At 41.3% G+C, this 18,152-nt stretch overlaps 1 protein-coding gene and 1 long non-coding RNA gene across 4 annotated transcripts in view; one reads left to right on the top strand and one right to left on the bottom strand.

Moving 5' to 3' along the window:
• Positions 1-18,152, top strand: part of LOC309478240 — a 117,171-nt gene that overhangs the window by 89,048 nt on the left and 9,971 nt on the right. The gene's annotated exons all lie outside the window — the stretch shown is intronic.
• The window catches only part of LOC309478151 (uncharacterized protein), a 70,916-nt gene that overhangs the window by 7,618 nt on the left and 45,146 nt on the right, over positions 1-18,152 (bottom strand). The gene's annotated exons all lie outside the window — the stretch shown is intronic.

Consider the following 18,152-nt stretch of genomic DNA (forward strand, 5'->3'; position numbering starts at 1 on the left):
CGAAGCATACGTCATCTCCTTCATCGATCTGATTGGTTTTATGACTATCCAATTGTGCCCAGAGGAATTTGAGCTACGTCGGTTGGTGACGCCCCTTTGGAAATGATTTGTCTACATAGCTTCTCCAGACCCTATACTCAGTTTCAGCTGAGAAGGGTCTGGTTTTAACCAGGCTATAAAAATACAGCAATAAGCTCATAATTTGTGCTAAAATAGTCTAAATGTTTAGTTATTAAACAATTTTAAAAAGCTGGTTATGTCTAGTTTGATGTTTCTGCGCAAGTTCAGCAGACAGTTAGCCTGGCAAGCCAGACGTACATCAAGATGTTTAGTCTGGCAACTCACCATAGACACGGTCAATCTGATGGGTGGGATAAACGGCTGTCTTTCAAATTCCCTCTGCACACAATAGGACAGCGCTTCAACCAACCAGAGCGTTTTCCCAACAGCGGAGCTAACGTTAGTTGATAGATTCAACTTTTAAATCTGGCCGACAAAACTACGAACACATCTTCCTTTTTTTAAGAATGACTTAAGTGCCGTTCTTTGTTCTTTTCTCAAAGAAAAACTTAACTCCAAGTCCTCCAGAGTTGCGGCCAAAGCCGATTCGAATGACCGCTGTTCTCCAGCCGCAGCAGCCGTCATTCTTTGTTTTCAAGTGGCAGGAACCGTCGCAACTCTGTCGTCATATGTTAAGCCCGCCCCCGCCTACTCTATACACGACGTGATTGGCCTGACCCAATTTAGGTTTTTGCTGCAAAAAGGTCTATTGAGAGTTGCTAGACCCACCCTGGCTGCAAAATAATTTTGCTGCCGCTAGGGTGCGTCTAGATTTCTAGGCTAGCAGACAGTGAGGTTCGGGTTTGTTCTGATCAGAGCTCGTGAGCGGAGAGCGCATTTCTGAATATTCCGCTCCGCTCGCTCATTCCGCAGAGTCGCTCGCTCAACCCAGAATGGCCTGCTGGTTCAAAAATATGTGGAATAAGGGCTGCCTCCGACACATTTTTTTTTCTAGTCGGCTAATAGTTGTTCATTTAAGCATTATAGGGGTGGTAGTGGCGCAATGGATAAGACACATGCCTTTGGTGTGAGAGACCCGGGTTCGAATCCACTGTGAGACACCAATGTGTCCCTGAGCAAGACACTTAACCCCTAGTTGCTCCAGAGGCGTGCGACCTCTGACATATATAGCAATTGTAAGTCGCTTTGGATAGAAGCGTCAGCTAAATGAATAAATGTAAATGTAAATGTAAGCCATTAGTGGACAAATCGCCCCTTTATATTCATTTAATTACTTAAATAGGCTATATAGCCTACAGGATAATGAGCGTTTACGTAATATAGCCGCACGACCGCACGCATAAAGCTTGCCACAAAGAACCGGTAAAAGTAACGATTATGAATGTGTCTAAAATAGCAAGGATCCATTGTTTATTAATAAACTGGTGTTTTCTGTGTCGCTGCAAAGATGAAGTTGACAATGCGGACTCGCCATGAACGCCAGAGAGAAATGCACATTTCATATGGATTACATAATCAGAGAGAAGCCTATTTCACTGGGTAACGTCACACGTAAGAATGTATATCTTAAGCAGCTTCCTAAGGTATGGTTCGGGGAAGACGCCTAGCAATGGTATACCTTTAGTTAAGTTATACCTTAAAGGGGTGGTTCGGGATTTTTGACATCGGACCTCATTTTTAAGTCAGCCTGGTTGTTATTCATCAGTGGAGACATTTTTTTATTTTTATTATCCAGTCCTTATATTTGGATAGTTAGCCGATGCTAGGCTAGCGCGAGTCAATGGTATATGTTAGCCAGCCATTAAAAACCGTTTTACCCACTCCACAGTGCACCAAACGCAAATCAATTATAACACTAGACTATCGATGTATATGTCCGTTGAGAGAATAATGTTAGAAATCAAACTTACCTTTCATCTCAATGATCCCAAAGGAACTAGTTTCTCAGCAGCTGCGGAATTTTACTTTGCTCCGGTTAGTAATGCGGCAAAAAGTAAACACAGAACAGAAGCGCACTGTAATCAGTGTACCAGCGGCAGGTAAATACACTTGCGTCATGTGTGTACCGGCTCACTCGGTTGCCTAGGAAATCAATATCACTCCGCTGCTGCTGTAGACAAGGCTTATGATTACAGGGAACAAATTATAACTAATGCAATGTGATGAAAGGTAAGTTTGATTTCTAACATTATTCTCTCAACGGACATATACATCGATAGTCTAGTGTTATAATTGATTTGCGTTTGGTGCACTGTGGAGTGGGTAAAACGGTTTTTAATGGCTGGCTAACATATACCATTGACTCGCGCTAGCCTAGCATCGGCTAACTATCCAAATATAAGGACTGGATAATAAAAATAAAAAAATGTCTCCACTGATGAATAACAACCAGGCTGACTTAAAAATGAGGTCCGATGTCAAAAATCCCAAACCACCCCTTTAAGAGTCTTCGTAGCGCGCTAAGAGACAACGTTATCGGGAAACGCAGCCCAGGTATGATGCGTAATGGAGATACCTGTCATGAACTGCTCTGAGACTCGAAAGGTGAGATCCAAATGCAGCTTTTATTATGGGCAATCCAAAGATGTAATCCAAAGTACAGGCAATGGGTCAAAACACAGGTAGGCAGTTCAAACAAACAAACAAACAAACAAACAAACAAACAAACAAACGTCAGAGGCAAGAAATCCAAAAACCAAGAGACAGGAAACCAGGGAAAATGCTCAAAGGTGCAGTGTGACACAAACAAAACTTCACAGTGAGTAAATGAGTGAACATGGTATAAATAGGCTGAAACTAACAAGGTAATGAGATACAGGTGAATGCAATCAGTGATGATGAGTCCGGGCAGTGAGTTCTGGGAAATGTAGTTTGTGAGAGTGACCATAGTCTGGTGTGGAGTGCCCTCTGGTGGCTCTCAAGGGCACTCCAGTACCAAAGTGCTCTTCTTTGGTCAGAACCATGGAGAGCGACCGCGGATAGGTCCATCCTATGCACCGAAACTTTTTACAATGCAACAAAATATTTAAATAGCATCAAGCTATTAAAATCTATATATTATGTATACGCACAGATAATATAACAGTATATTAGTCCGAAATTTTGATTAGGTTAAACAGTGATTGGATAACATTTTTAATTTAACGTTTTTAATTTAAGGCCCACCCACAATTGGTCTGGCCGATCCAAAACTGGAATCCTGGCGCCGTGCCTGCTAGTTCGGCCTCTGTTATATGTATATATGTCTGTTTTAATGTACACTCTATGTGTGTGTGTTTCTTGGACAGCAGTCTGGAAAGGGTCCTTTTTCTTTGTCTAAGAGAAAGTGCCCGAAAGGCTGTTCTGGGATGTGCGGTGCCTTCAGCCGGAAAGTGGCCATAAATTAACATTTTATGTAGCTATTGTATATTCTCATTGGCTGGCAGCTACACTCTCCTAAATCAAGAATAAAAGCTATTGATTCTCTTTCCATGAGCTCATGTCATGAAGAAAAAAGACAATTCTGAGAATGAGGCACAGAAAAAAAAAAAATTGAGATAAAATAATCTAACAGGTATTACAACAGATTTGTGGGAATGGGATCATGTCTATGTTCCCACAGCCCTATGTTCCCACAAATGGCCTACCCCTGACCCCACCCCTAAACCTACCCGTAACTGGGGTTTAGACAAATCGTAAAAAAAAAAGATAAATATTTTTTTTGCTATTTTATTAAAAAAAAGTTTTCACTGGTAAATCAATAACAATTGCAATTTTAACAATATTTCAAGTGTAAATTATGAGATTTGTTGTATTTTGAATCTTTCTTTGTAAAAGGCATAAAGTTTGTCATACTGATTTCAAAGTTAAGGATTCATTAGTTTAACATTGAACCAAACATTATAATAACATCTTAGTTGATAATTCAATATACTTACTTTTGGACAAAACATCCCATGTTTCGGTCGTGACTGCACATGTAGTGACAGTGATGTTTTGCACCACATTACACTACAGAATTTTATCTCACATAACTAAAACACTCCTAAAACATACTAAAATATTAATGATTTGCATAACTGTACTCAAATTTTGTTTATATTTTCCCCAAATAAAGGATTATGTGTCCCTTTTGTCACTACCAAAACAATGATGACATGTTTCCAAAGAAGACAAATTTTTTCCAAATATGAATTCTGTTTAAGGACTTTATTTTCATTTGACTTTTACCATATTGTTGATCAAAGTCCATGTCGTTAAAATGTATTTTAGTGTTAGTTCATATTTTAACCACTAGATGACAGCTGTAAAACATGTATTTTATTCACAGACTCTGTTCAGTGTTCTGATCTCAGTGGAGTGGATATTTATGTCAAAAGCCATATTTTGAAAGAAAGTAAATTGGAAAAACATCCAGTCAACATTTTTTATTTTAAAATATTGATTTATCACTGCAGGGTTAAATAACCATGAATACAATGTTGAAACCCTTTGAACTGAAATAAATGTATTAAGTCACTCAATAAGAACAAGGTTTAACATAAATTATAAACAATATGTAAGTTGCTGGCTATAGATACGATACGCTGCAAGAAATTACACCATTTAATTTTTCAGAATATCAGACTATTTTAAGTGATGGATCTGAATGTGAACTTTGCTCACTTAGACAACTTTGGACAATGCTTTTTCTCATGAGTCCGTAGACTAGATGATCGGCTGAAACTCTTCCCACATGAAGAGCACTTGTACGGTTTCTCTCCAGTGTGAATTCTCTCATGACATTTCAAGGATGATAAAAGAGCGAAACTCTTCCCACATGAAGAGCACTTGTACGGTTTCTCTCCAGTGTGAACTCTCTGGTGTAATTTTAAGTCGCGGGGTGCAATAAAGGTCTTTCCACAATCAAAGCACAAATAAGATCTCACACCGTTGTGTATTTTGAGGTGCTGCTTTAAATTGCCCAGTTGTAAAAAACTCTTTCCACACACAGAACACACAAGAGGCTTCACATCTGCATGAATTTTCACGTGTGTTTTCAGGTGCTCAGGCAAAACAAATGTCTTGTCACACTGATCACAGCGGAATGATCTTTTTCCTGAGTGAATCAGCAGATGTTTTTTGAGACTAGTTGCCCATGAGAAGCTCTTTCCACACTGATGGCATGTGAAGGGTTTCTCTCCGGTGTGGATTCTCATGTGCATCTTCAAGCTTGATTTAGCTGTGAAGCTCCTTCCACACTGAGAGCAGGTGCAAGAACATTTCTCTCCTCTTCTTTTAGTGTTTTGTTGAGGTTTCTGAAACTTCTGGCGTTTCTCCTCCACTTCACTTTGTTCCATCCGACCTAAAACAAACATATTACATTAGACAATTCAAGATTGAAATAAAAGTAATCCATAGTCTAATATGTCAGTTTTCATCTTAATGTTCCTCATCAGTCATTAAAGAGAATGAAGGAAAACACCAACCTGTTTGGTTCCTCTGTATCTTCATCTCTCGTTCTGCGGGGTTCTTCCTCAAACTCCATCTCAATAGTTTCTCCTGGAGTCATTCCTCCTGCTTGTTAGGAAAAGTTTATTCACCTGTGGGAAGAGTCAGACATGAATATTGCATGAGTGTCAGGCGCTCTAACAAGGAGGCTAAAGACTGCAGCCTATAGCGTCTGTCGCTAGAGCGCCTATTGAGATCAGAGGAGTGAGGTTTACTCGCACAGCGACTACTAGTTGGCAGGCATGGCGTTATGGGTGGGCCTGACGTGCCTAGGCCCACCCACTTTTCAACAGGCCCACCCAAAACTTCTCTTAAACAAAAAACAAAAAAACTTTCAATATATTCTAATTTTGTCAAGAATTATAAAAAATCGTCAATAAGCTCATAAGTTGTGCTAAAATAGTTGTGGTGTCACCACTTGTCCTGTGGGTGGCACTAGCAGATTTGGAAGGATATGAGTGTACCTGGGGAGTGGAGACGAGTGAGTCTGAGTAAAGCATGTTGAAAAAGCTAGCTCTGTGTTGTTTGCGTTCTTACAAAGATATAACATATTGGCGACGAGGATGCCGTGGAATTTAAGCCAGCCTACACCATTTCTACAAAATGTGGGTGAGCCGCCGATGCCATTTAAGGCATGGATTCGTGTTTTCGAGAATTATGTCTTGGCCATGGACGAAGACTATCGGAAGCCCGAAAACGCGCTCTGTTGATTCACTGCCTGGGGGCAGAAGGCCAGAGACTATTTTACACGCTCACTGTTGCAGATGATAAATACGACATGGCATTGCAAGCTATTCGCACATTCTTCGAGCCAAAAGTGAATGTGGTAGCTGAACGGTAGGGGAGAGTGGGGTGATTTGTGCCAGGGGGGAAGTAGTTCCACCCTTGTTTCTGGAAAACCATAGAAGAAATTGGTCATGTGACCACATAATTTTGAAAAGCAATCACTTTTACTCGTCCTCCAAAGAAGAAAGACACATGGCATGAGAGTTAAGCATATTTTAGTGCAAAAAACTGTCAAAAAAGTTACTTTCCCTTTCAAAGTAAAATTTCTATGATTAAGGTTTTTTGATTGTAGTGTCTGAACAATTATAGACAAGTTTGAAAACATTTCACACATGTTTTAGTGCTTTAGTAGGCTACACAATGAGTCTATACAGTTAGCATGATGTTAGCTCTTAACTGCTGGATCATGCTAGTTTTTCAAACTTGTGGGTCTGGGGTGATTTGTGCCAAAGGGCCTGGGTTAAGTTGTGCCAGATCCAGACCACCTAGACCTACATACTCACAGGGGATAATCTTGAGAAGTGAGGAGATGGGCATGCCTCATCATTGTTTAACTTAGGCCTGCCTGTTATTTGTTTAATTTAGCTAACACTGATTTCAGTTTTGAGTTTGCACTATGTTATTAAAGAGAAGTTTTATTCCGTTTTTAAGTGGCCTATGTCACAATAGGATGTTTAGAAATTAGCCTAGTCACTTTATTCTTATATGTTACATAATTGACAGACAACGCTATGTCAACAGGCATCTATTGCCAAAGCCTTTTTGCCTGAAATGATTCACAAATATCATATATTGTGTTGCTATGGTGCTCTAAATGGTTGCTAGGGCGTAGCTTGATAGCTTCACAATGATCCTGAGAGACTGATTGGTCGTCTGAGTAAAATGAGCCCGCCCCCTTGTCTCTATGACACTGTGATCCAGAGTTATGTTCAATACAAAATCCTATGCAATTGACCATAGTAGGAAAAACGCATGCTATGGTATTCCAGGGTGACAATATCTAAATAAACCTTAAATGAGTAATTTTGTATTGAATTTATCTTGCTTTCATATAGCATTACGGTTCATAACATTAAAATGTTCTGTTTTACTTCAGAAATTACTGGCACAATTTACCCCCAATGTATTCCCCCAAAGGCACAACTTCCCCCGCACCAGGGGCAAGTTGTGCCATGAGACCACTTTTTTCCCAAGAGCTATATTTCTGAAACAATTTATTTCAGATCCAAAGTTATTGTTCTCAGGGATGCACCACATCCTGAAATATATGTACATCCTTAAGTTGAAGGTAATAGTGCCATGGCCTCACTTTAAAGTCACTTTGAGTAAAAACTGGCACAACTCACCCCACTCTCCCCTACAGATTCCGCCAGCGAGGGCAACGGCATGGTGAAACTATGGATCAATATGTTGCGGCGCTAAAGGAGCTTGCGGCTACATGCGATTTCGGAGTCATGGAGGAGGAAATGATCCGGAATCAACTGATTGAAAAAACAAATTCAAATCACATACGGGAACGTTTACTCCTAGAGGTGGATCTTACTTTGAAAAAAGCTGTCACAATTGCCAGCCAAATAGAAACGGCAGTGGCGGAGGCAAATGTGATGAGCAAACCGGCAGATGGCACTGTACAAGTGATTCAACAGTCACGTCATCAGCACAATCGATATAGCCGCGAAACGGGGAAAAATGCACAGACATTAGGCCATCCTTAAAAATATTTTGGTTTGCAGTAACATTTGGGAAAAAAGGGACGGTAGGTAGGTCTATATTTTTTTATATATAAAAAAGTATATTTTTTTTATTAAAAAAATAAATAAATCGGGGTCGGGTCGGGATACATTTTTCACCTAGGCTATGTCTAGGGGCTGTTTACACCAGGCCACTTCATGCGTTTTCTCAGATCGGATTCCAATCTGATTGATCAAAACGATTCCATTTACACCTGGTTACATAAATGTGTGTTGTTGTTTTTTTGCTGATATAAATCCGATCTTCAATTCCTGCTATATACAGATTTAATGGAGTGCACGTCACCGAAAGCAGACCATTAGCTAAAATTTCTGAATCAAAGCCCGCAATAAGAGAAAGCGGAAACAGCCCTGGTAAGATCATTTCGTTTCTTTACATTTAATGAAGATGATTGTGTGTTAAGCGTCTGCGACTTACTTTCACTTTGATTTGCGATAGTTTCCACGTTGATGCAGCTTCTCATCTGCGGCGAGTGTGTTGCAGTAGCGTTGTCATATCTGACTAAAACATGACATATAGCCTATAACACGCTCTCGCATGTTTATTTTTTAATAAACCATATTCAACAACATATAAAAATGAAATAATCTTTAGAGTAAAGCCGCAGCCATCATTACCAAGCGCGAACCATTGACAGTGAATGAAACGAAGCGAACTTCGCTGCCTGAAGGCCGTAGTGTGATGCGTTAACCAATGGTGTAAACATAATCATAGATGACGCACCACAGGTTTTTATTTAAAAGAAAGAACGTAGCTTATGTTTGTATGTAGGTCTAGGCAATTTATATTCACAATACTTAATAACTAATATTATTTTATTGCATTTGTATTAGTTGTTTTAAGAGTTAAAAAAAATCGGTCGGTCTTAACGCAAGTTTACAACCGGCAAGTCGGTCGGACTAAAAGGGAAAAAATAATAATAATTGGGTCGGTACTAAATTGACAGGGTCGGTCGGGTTACGGCAAACAAGAATATTTTTAAGGATGGCCTTACGAGGAGCAACGGCGATGCACTCATCTACATCCCAAGGGAAAACGTGTTACAGGTGTGGGTCAAAACAGCACACTGCCAACTTTCAAAAATGTCCTGCCAAAGACGCTATCTGTAATGCATGTAAGAAAAAAGGACATTTCGCCAAAGTATGCCGTGGACACAAAAACGTAAGTGAGATTTCAATTCCTGAAGTGACTGTGCTTACGGTAGAAAGCCCTTATCGCGACTCAAGCAAGATAATGTGTACTGTTCAAATCACCGTATGTGAAACTAAACAGAACGTGGAGTTAATGCTGGATACGGGCTCAGCAGTATAAATTATTCCAATGTCTGTGTGTACCCAGTATTTTCCTAATGCTACCCTGGTGAAAGCGAAAGTGAACTTAGTAAGCTATGGTGGACACGCCATATCCGTAATGGGATGTATAGAAGCTGAGATCATGTATGGCGAGCGGCGTGCAACAGCTGAACTGTTCGTTGTGAACACTGGCACTGCGGTGTTGGGACGAGACTTGTTTGCGGCCTTGGAACTGCAGCTGTTAGATGGCCGTATTGTTACATCGTCATGCCGCACGATAAATTCAGCTGACATTAGTACGAATTCTGAGAAACTGGGCTGCGCACAAGGATTTGTACACTTAGTCAAAGTTCGTGCCGACGTGAAACCAGTACAGCAGAAACTGCGCCGCCTTCCATTTGCAGTCCGTGACGCTGTGTCACAGGAATTAAAGCGACTCATTCAGCAGGATGTGATCGAACCGATTGAATCATCAGAATGGGTCTCACCAGTTGTGGTCACTAAAAAAAAAGATGGCAACATACGACTTTGCGTGGACTTGAGAGAACCAAATAAGGCCATAGTAGTGGACAGTTTTCCACTTCCTCACATGGAAGAAATGTTTGCAGAGCTGAGGGGATCAACTGTCTTTTCAACGCTAGATCTTCAAAGCGCCTATCACCAAGTCCTACTGCATGAGGATAGCCGCAGCCTCACTTCATTCATCACGCATGAAGGTTTATTTTGCTATAAGCGAGTACCTTACGGACTGGCGTCAGGGCCGAGTTGTTTTCAGAGACTGATGTCGACCATACTTAAAGGACTTGCACATGTCCAATGTTACTTGGACGATGTTATTGTCTCAGGAAAGACCGTTGAGGAACATGACAAGAACTTGAACGCAGCACTTCAGCGTCTAGAAACAGCTGGACTTAAATTGAACCTTGACAAATGCCACATCAGACAGACGGAGCTGTTGTTCTTAGGACACACAATCTCGGCTGGAGGACTTCAGCCGGATGCTTCTCATGTCCATGCAGTCTCACAAGCTCCACCACCAACGGATACTGCCAGCTTACGCTCTTTTCTCGGGCTCACATCGTTGTATTCCAAATTCATACCCGATTATTCCACAGTGGTTGAGCCCCTTTAGAGCATTGACTCGTGGATCTGCTTCATTCACCTGGATGCCTGAGGCACAGAAGAGTTTTGAGCGGGTGAAAGACCTTATAATTAATAGCCCTGCACTGACACTTTTCGACCCTGAGCTACACACTATCGTTACAACTGATGCTTCTAATTACGGTCTGGGCGCCGTTCTCACACAAAGGCACCCAGATGGGTCTGAAAAGACTGTTGCTTTTGCATCACGCACCCTCACACAGGCTGAACGCAAGTACTCCACAATTGAGAAGGAAGCATTAGGCTGTGTGTGGGCAACAGAGAAATGGAGAACTTATCTGTGGGGGCGACGTTTTACTTTACGTACAGACCACAGCCCACTCACAACGCTGCTCACTTCGAAGGGACAACGGCGAGCAGGACATCGGATTGCTCGGTGGTCAGCTAGGTTGATGGCTTTTGACTACGACATCTAGTACAAGCCTGGACGTGAAAATGTTACAGCTGATTGCTTGTCTCGCTTGCCATTACAGAGCAGTGACCCTGTGCTGGAGGATGACATGGAAGTGGTAGCACTAACTTCAACCCTAACAGCCATATCTGCCGATGATTTCAGAGCTGCAGGGGCTACCTGCCCAATATACAGTGAAGTACGTAACTTACTGATGACCAAATGGCCAAAATCCCCTAAGGGCCTAGGACCTGATCTGTTACCATACTACAAAATCCAACATGAACTTTCGCTTCAAGATGATTATGTGGTAAGAGGCACTCACAGACTTTTAGTACCAGAGTCTTTGCGTGGCCAGTTCATTGCTTTGGCTCACGATACTCATCAAGGCATTGTTAGAACCAAACAAAGACTCAGAGAGCTGTATTGGTGGCCGGGTATGGATGCCCAGGTTGTGACAGCCATCAAATCATGCATTACGTGTCAAACTCATGACAAGTCAGCAGTCGTCCGCACTCCGCCACTCCAGCCTGTACCCCTCCCAGATGGAGCATGGGAGAAACTCGCTATAGACATTGTGGGGCCCTTTGACAAAGCTCCGGCAGAATGTCGTTTTGCTGTAACTTTAGAGGACTACTTTAGTAAGTGGCCAGAGATTGCTTTCATGCCTCAGGTAACCTCTTCAGCGGTTATTCAATTTCTGTCAACTGTGTTCAGCCGTGAAGGTAACCCGAAGGAGCTGATCTCAGATCACGGCTCTCAATTCATGTCATGTGAGTTTGAAATGTTTCTTCAAAGCGGAGGAATCATGCATCGAACTTCATCTGTGTATTATCCTCGTGCCAATGGAGAGGTCGAACGTTTTACCGCACTTTGAAGCACGCGTTGCTGACTGCTTCCCTGGAAGGCAAAGGTTGGAAAGAATTCACAAAGGAATTCTTACAAGCATACCGTGCTACACCTCATTCGACTACTCAGCGTTCACCTGCTGAATTGTTACATGCAAGACCGATGCGCACTAAACTTCACATCTCAGGATTGCAGAATCGGCAGCATCTTCAGCAACCATGTACGCAGAACATTGTGGATCGAGTGAAACACATGCAGAAGAGCTCCAAGATATACACTGACCGCAAGCGTGGGGCAACGGAAGTGTCATTCAAACAAGGATCTTTTGTTCGAGTAAAGCGACCAGGTATCCTTCCTAAGCTCCAATCTGCATTTTCCAAACCATTGAAAGTACTGGAAAAGATTGGTCCTTACACTTACAAACTGTCTGATGGGCGTACTTGGAATGCTTCTTACCTCACACCCTTCTCTTATGGGAAGGAGGAGAGTGGGATACAGGAACTAGCTAACTTTGATTATGACTGTAAAATGCAAACTGCACCAGTGACTCGGCCGGGAAGACAGGTTAGAGTTAAACGAGCGCCAGTATGGGCTCGGGACTATGTTATGAACTAAAAGCGGTTCATTGATTCCAGGTGAATATTATTTTACTTGGGGATATAAGGTAACAAATGCATATAGAGTGTTGTTCTGTAATGCATGTTGTGCAAGGGAAATTGTTAAGTCCATGTTTGAAAGGTTGGTACTGTTATGCAAAGTCACTGTTTAATTTTTTTTTTTTTTAAATGTGGTCACTGTTCAGACGTAAGTGTATACTAGATATAATTGTTAAAAGAGAGCGAGATGTGGTGTCACCACTTGTCCTGTGGGTGGCACTAGCAGATCTGGATGGATATGAGTGTACCTGGGGAGTGGAGACGAGTGAGTCTGAGTAAAGCATGTTGAAAAAGCTAGCTCTGTGTTGTTTGCGTTCTTACAAAGATATAACAATAGTCTAAATGTTTAGTTTTAAAAACAAGCTGGTTATGTCTATTTTGATGTTTCTGCGCAAGTTCAGCAGACAGTGAGGTTCGGGTTTGTTCTGATCAGAGCTCGTGAGCGGAGAGCGCATTTCTGAATATTCCGTCCGCTCGCTCATTCCGCAGGGTTGCTCGCTCAACCCAGAATGGCCTGCTGGTTCGAAAATATGTGGAATAAGGGCTGCCTCCGACTAATTTTTTTTTCTAGTCGGCTAATAGTTGTTCATTTAAGCCATTAGTGGACAAATCGCCCCTTTATATTCATTTAATTACTTAAATAGGCTACATAGCCTACAGGATAATGAGCGTTTACGTAATATAGCCACACTCAAGCGCACGACCGCACGCATAAAGCTTGCCACAAAGAACCGGTAAAAGTAATGATTATGAATGTGTCTAAAATAGCAAGGATCCATTTAATAGTTTTTTTAATGAACTGGTGTTTTCTGTGTCACTGCAAAGATGAAGTTGACGATCCGGAGTCGCCATGAACGCCAGAGAGAAATGCACATTTCACCTGGTAACGTCGCACGTAAGAACGTATATCTTAAGCAGCTTCCTAAGGTATGGTTCGGGGAAGACGCCTAGCAATGGTATACCTTTAGTTAAGTTATACCTTAAGAGTCTTCGTAGCGCGCTAAGAGACAACGTTATCGGGAAACACAGCCCAGGTATGATGCGTAATGGAGATACCAAAGTGCTCTTCTTTGGTCAGAACCATGGAGAGCAACCGCGGATAGGTCCGTCCTATGCAACGGAAATTTTTAAAGAGCATCAAGCTATTAAAATCTATATATTATGTATACGCACATACAGTATAATATAACAGTATATTAGTCAGTAATTTTTATTAAGTTAAACAGTGATTGGATAACGTTTTTAATTTAACGTTTTTAATTTAAGGCCCACCCACAATTGGTCCGAAATTAACATCCGCCAAGCGCCAAATGCGGGTAGATTTTCCGTTTGGCGAGTAACTCTCAAAAGGCTATCCGCCACATTGGCGGGTGAATGTTCAAAAGTGAAACCAAAATATGAAATATTCAGCGCGCTCAGTGTTCAGCAGGCAGCAGTCTCTCACTCACTCACACACTACAACTCTGGCTGACGTGCCCCCTAAACTCACAACAGACTGAGCAAAGGAGAGCAAAGGCCGCGCACCCATCTAAAGCCTTGTATACTTTCGCCTGGCACCGCAGCACGAGTCTCCGCAGACTGCGTGCGCACCTCCGCAAATGGACGAGGCGTTTATACTTGACGCGCTCGCTGTTGTACTATTCTTTGAAACGATAGGGGGCGACTCGAGTAATTGTCCTCTAAACCATCAGGAATCAACGGTTAGAAGAAACAATGTTTATTTTAGTACACCAATACCACACTACAAAAAGAATCGTGTAAAACCCAGTAAACCCTGAGATTATTACTAGTGACAATAAAACAAAATATATGGATATGAGAATGTGTATACAATATAACTAAATTAACAATCTCTTACATATTTTCTAATTTCACTAAACATTTCATTAAGTTTGGTGAACATTTTTATTAAACATGGACCTTTATGTTCATTAAAAATACTTTTTATGCTATTGTATGCTCATTTTTTAAATGTAAGCAACTAATTTATGTAAATACTGTCTATGGTAAACGCGCCACCCGTGTGCGCTCAGCTATTTTTATTTATTTATTTTCTCTCGCGCCTTTGAGTTCAGAAAAGCTCAGGTGAGTAAGAATCACTCAACAAACACGGTGAGTAATGTCTTGTCCTGTTATTATCATGCGTTGCGTCTGAATGCGTTGTTGTTTTTGGAGCTCTATCGATTTGATTTATAATTCTTGATTTTTCTCTTTAAACTCGCTTACAACGAACATTTTCTACTTTTCCTCACTGAGAAGCACTAATGTTACTGCTCAAACCTCATTGTTACAACGCGGACTGTTGAGCAGACGCGTCTCAAGCCTATTAGTGATCCAACGCTGCATACTCTTAAAGGTTACGTCCGTGGATCACGGCTGAACGCGTCTTCTCCACACTCACTTATAAACAAACATTTTTTTTCGCCTATCGTGCACACCCCTACCACTAAAAAACCTAATAGTTACAACGCGGACTGTTGAGCAGACGCGTCTCAAGCCTATTAGTGATCCAACGCTGCATACTCTTAAAGGTTACGTCCATGGATCACGGCTGAACGCGTCTTCTCCACACTCACTTACAAACAAACTTATAATATAAATTAGTATTAATATTGATAGCATCACTGGTAGCTTCGTTGCTAACTCACTGTCCATCTGTTAAAATGGCGAATATATCAGATGTAAGTAGTCTACCGCTTGGTGCAGGTGAGGACACATTTGAGCTTCACGCACTGCAGTCTGAGCTGGAAGCTGTTGAGAAACAGATCCACAACCTTTTATTGAGACAGGCCGAGCTGAGAGACCGGTGTTCGGCTCTTGAAACATCACGCGCCGATGCACACAAATCAGTGTTTAACGTTACTAACCCGCTGACTCCGACCGCGTCTACTCCGTGCGTTCCTCAGCATCGGTCGAAATCAGCCATGGTCTCGTTCACTCCGGCTCCAACACGCCACCACGAAGCCTGGGTGGTTCCGCAGCGGAAGACGCGAGTCAGGTTTAGACCAAGACTTTCTCTGACCCTCCCGGTTTTCGAGTTATCGACACAAAACCGCTTCTCCCCTCTACGCGAAACAGAACGCGATGCTGTGATCATCGGCGATTCCATCGTTCGGCACGTACACGCTACGTTAGGTAAAAGTAAGGTGCAAAGTCACTGCTTTCCTGGTGCTCGTGTTTCTGAAATCGCTGCTCGCGTTCCCGAGATCCTGAACGGTGACGAGCGCGTCGGAACTGTGGTCCTGCACGCGGGAGTGAACGACATCAGGCTGCGCCAGACGGAGATTCTGAAGAAAGACTTCAGGAATCTAATCGATACGGTACGCAGCACATCGCCTGAAACAACGATCATTGTGTCAGGACCGCTTCCCACGTACCGACTAGGGCATGAAAAGTTCAGCAGATTATTTGCGCTAAATGAATGGTTAATGTCATGGTGCAATGAGCAGAAACTGCTCTTTGTAAATAATTGGAATCTGTTTTGGGAGCGTCCTAGGCTTTTCCGTGCTGATGGCTTACACCCAAGCAGATTCGGAGCGGATCTTCTGTCAGATAACATCTCCAAAATGTTAAATACCCTTTGACTAGTAACCAAAAGTCCAAATCATAGTCTCTGCTGCACCAATTCAACTGATATAAATACTAGTGTAGAACATTGCATAGAAACCGTGTCTATTCCTCGTTTAGTGAGATCAAATAATAAATCTAATGCAGGATCTAGGAAAAATCTAATTGTTATTAAAACAGAAAATGTTGCTATTAGTAAACAAAAACTATTTCTAAAGCTAGGTCTTCTAAACATTAGATCACTCACACCTAAGGCAGTTATTGTAAATGAAATAGTCACAGATAATAGCTTCGATATACTTTGCCTTACTGAAACCTGGCTTAAACCAAATGATTATTTCGGTATTAATGAGTCTACTCCTCCTGGATACTGTTATAAGCATGAGCCCCGTCTGATTGGTCGTGGCGGAGGTGTTGCAACCATTTATAAAGATATTCTAAATGTTACCCAGAAAACGGGTTATAAGTTTATTTCATTTGAAGTACTTGTACTAAATGTTACGCTCTTAGATGTTAGAAAAACATCCCTATTATCTCTAGCCTTGGCTACCGTATATAGACCGCCAGGGCCTTACGCTGATTTCCTAAAAGAGTTTGCAGATTTTCTCTCAGACCTATTAGTCAATGTCGATAAAGCACTAATTGTTGGAGATTTTAACATACACGTAGATAATCCAAATGATGCGTTAGGAGCTGCGTTTACAGATTTATTAAATTCATTTGGGGTCAAGCAAAACGTCACCGGACCAACACATCGTCTTAATCATACACTCGATTTAATTATATCACATGGAACCGATCCAACCGATATAGATATCATTCCACAAAGTGATGAAGTCACTGATCACTACATGGTAACTTGCATATTACGTACTGCTGTAATATGTCATGCGGCGTCGCGTTATCAACCAGGCAGAACAATCCTCCCATCCACCATAGATAATTTCTCAAATTGCTTATCTAATCTGTCTCAGCTGCTGCCTGAACCCAAACAAACAGATGAACTAGAAGAACTAACTAGCACTATGAGCACCATTCTCTCTAGAACATTGGATGTGGTTGCACCTATTAAATTAAAAAAGGTCAGAGAGAAAAATAAAGCACCATGGTATAACAATACTACGCATGTTTTAAAGAGAGAAACGCGTATTTTAGAGCGTAAATGGAAACAAACTAATTTAGAGGTCTTTAGAATCGCGTGGAAAGACAGTATGTCACGTTATAAAAAGGCCCTAAAAGCTGCCAGGGCTGAGCACCTCCGCAAACTAATAGAAAACAACCAAAACAATCCAAGGTTTTTATTTAACACCGTGGCTAGACTAACAAATAAACAGACGTCACCCGAACAAAATATCCCGTTACAGTTCAGTAGTAATGATTTCATGAACTTCTTCACTGAGAAAATAGAAAGCATCAGAACCACAATTGTAAACGTTCAATCTTCAATCGCGCCTAATAATTCAGCTTCAATTATCACCCCGAAAGAACAATTACAGTGCTTTACAACTATAGAACAAAAAGAGTTAAATAAACTTATCACTTCATCTAAAACAACAACATGTTTATTAGATCCTATACCAACTAAACTACTGAAAGAAGTGTTACCTGTAGTGGAAGATCCTCTCCTCAATATTATTAACTCGTCTTTATCTTTAGGTCATGTTCCAAGAACATTTAAACTGGCAGTTATAAAACCTCTCATTAAGAAACCACAATTAGATCATAATAATCTAGCAAATTATAGACCCATTTCAAATCTTCCATTTATGTCTAAAATATTAGAAAAAGTGGTGTCCGCTCAACTGGGCTCTTTCTTGCAACAAAATGAGATCTATGAAAAGTTTCAGTCTGGATTCAGACCGCATCATAGCACTGAAACTGCGCTTGTTAAAATCACAAATGATTTACTTTTAGCTTCTGACCAAGGCTGTATCTCAATACTAGTTTTACTTGATCTTAGTGCTGCGTTCGATACTATAGATCATACATTACTCTTAGATCGACTACAAAATTATACTGGTGTTCAAGGACAAGCACTAAGCTGGTTCAAATCATACCTATCTGACCGCTACCATTTTGTCTATTTAAATGGAGAAAAATCGATCATAGCTCCAGTAAACTATGGAGTGCCGCAGGGATCTGTATTAGGCCCTCTGTTATTTTCAATATATATGATGCCACTTGGAAATATTATAAGGAAACATGGAA

Source organism: Leuciscus leuciscus (assembly GCF_965113295.1).
Source record: "Leuciscus leuciscus genome assembly, chromosome: 16".
NCBI lineage: Eukaryota > Metazoa > Chordata > Actinopteri > Cypriniformes > Leuciscidae > Leuciscus > Leuciscus leuciscus.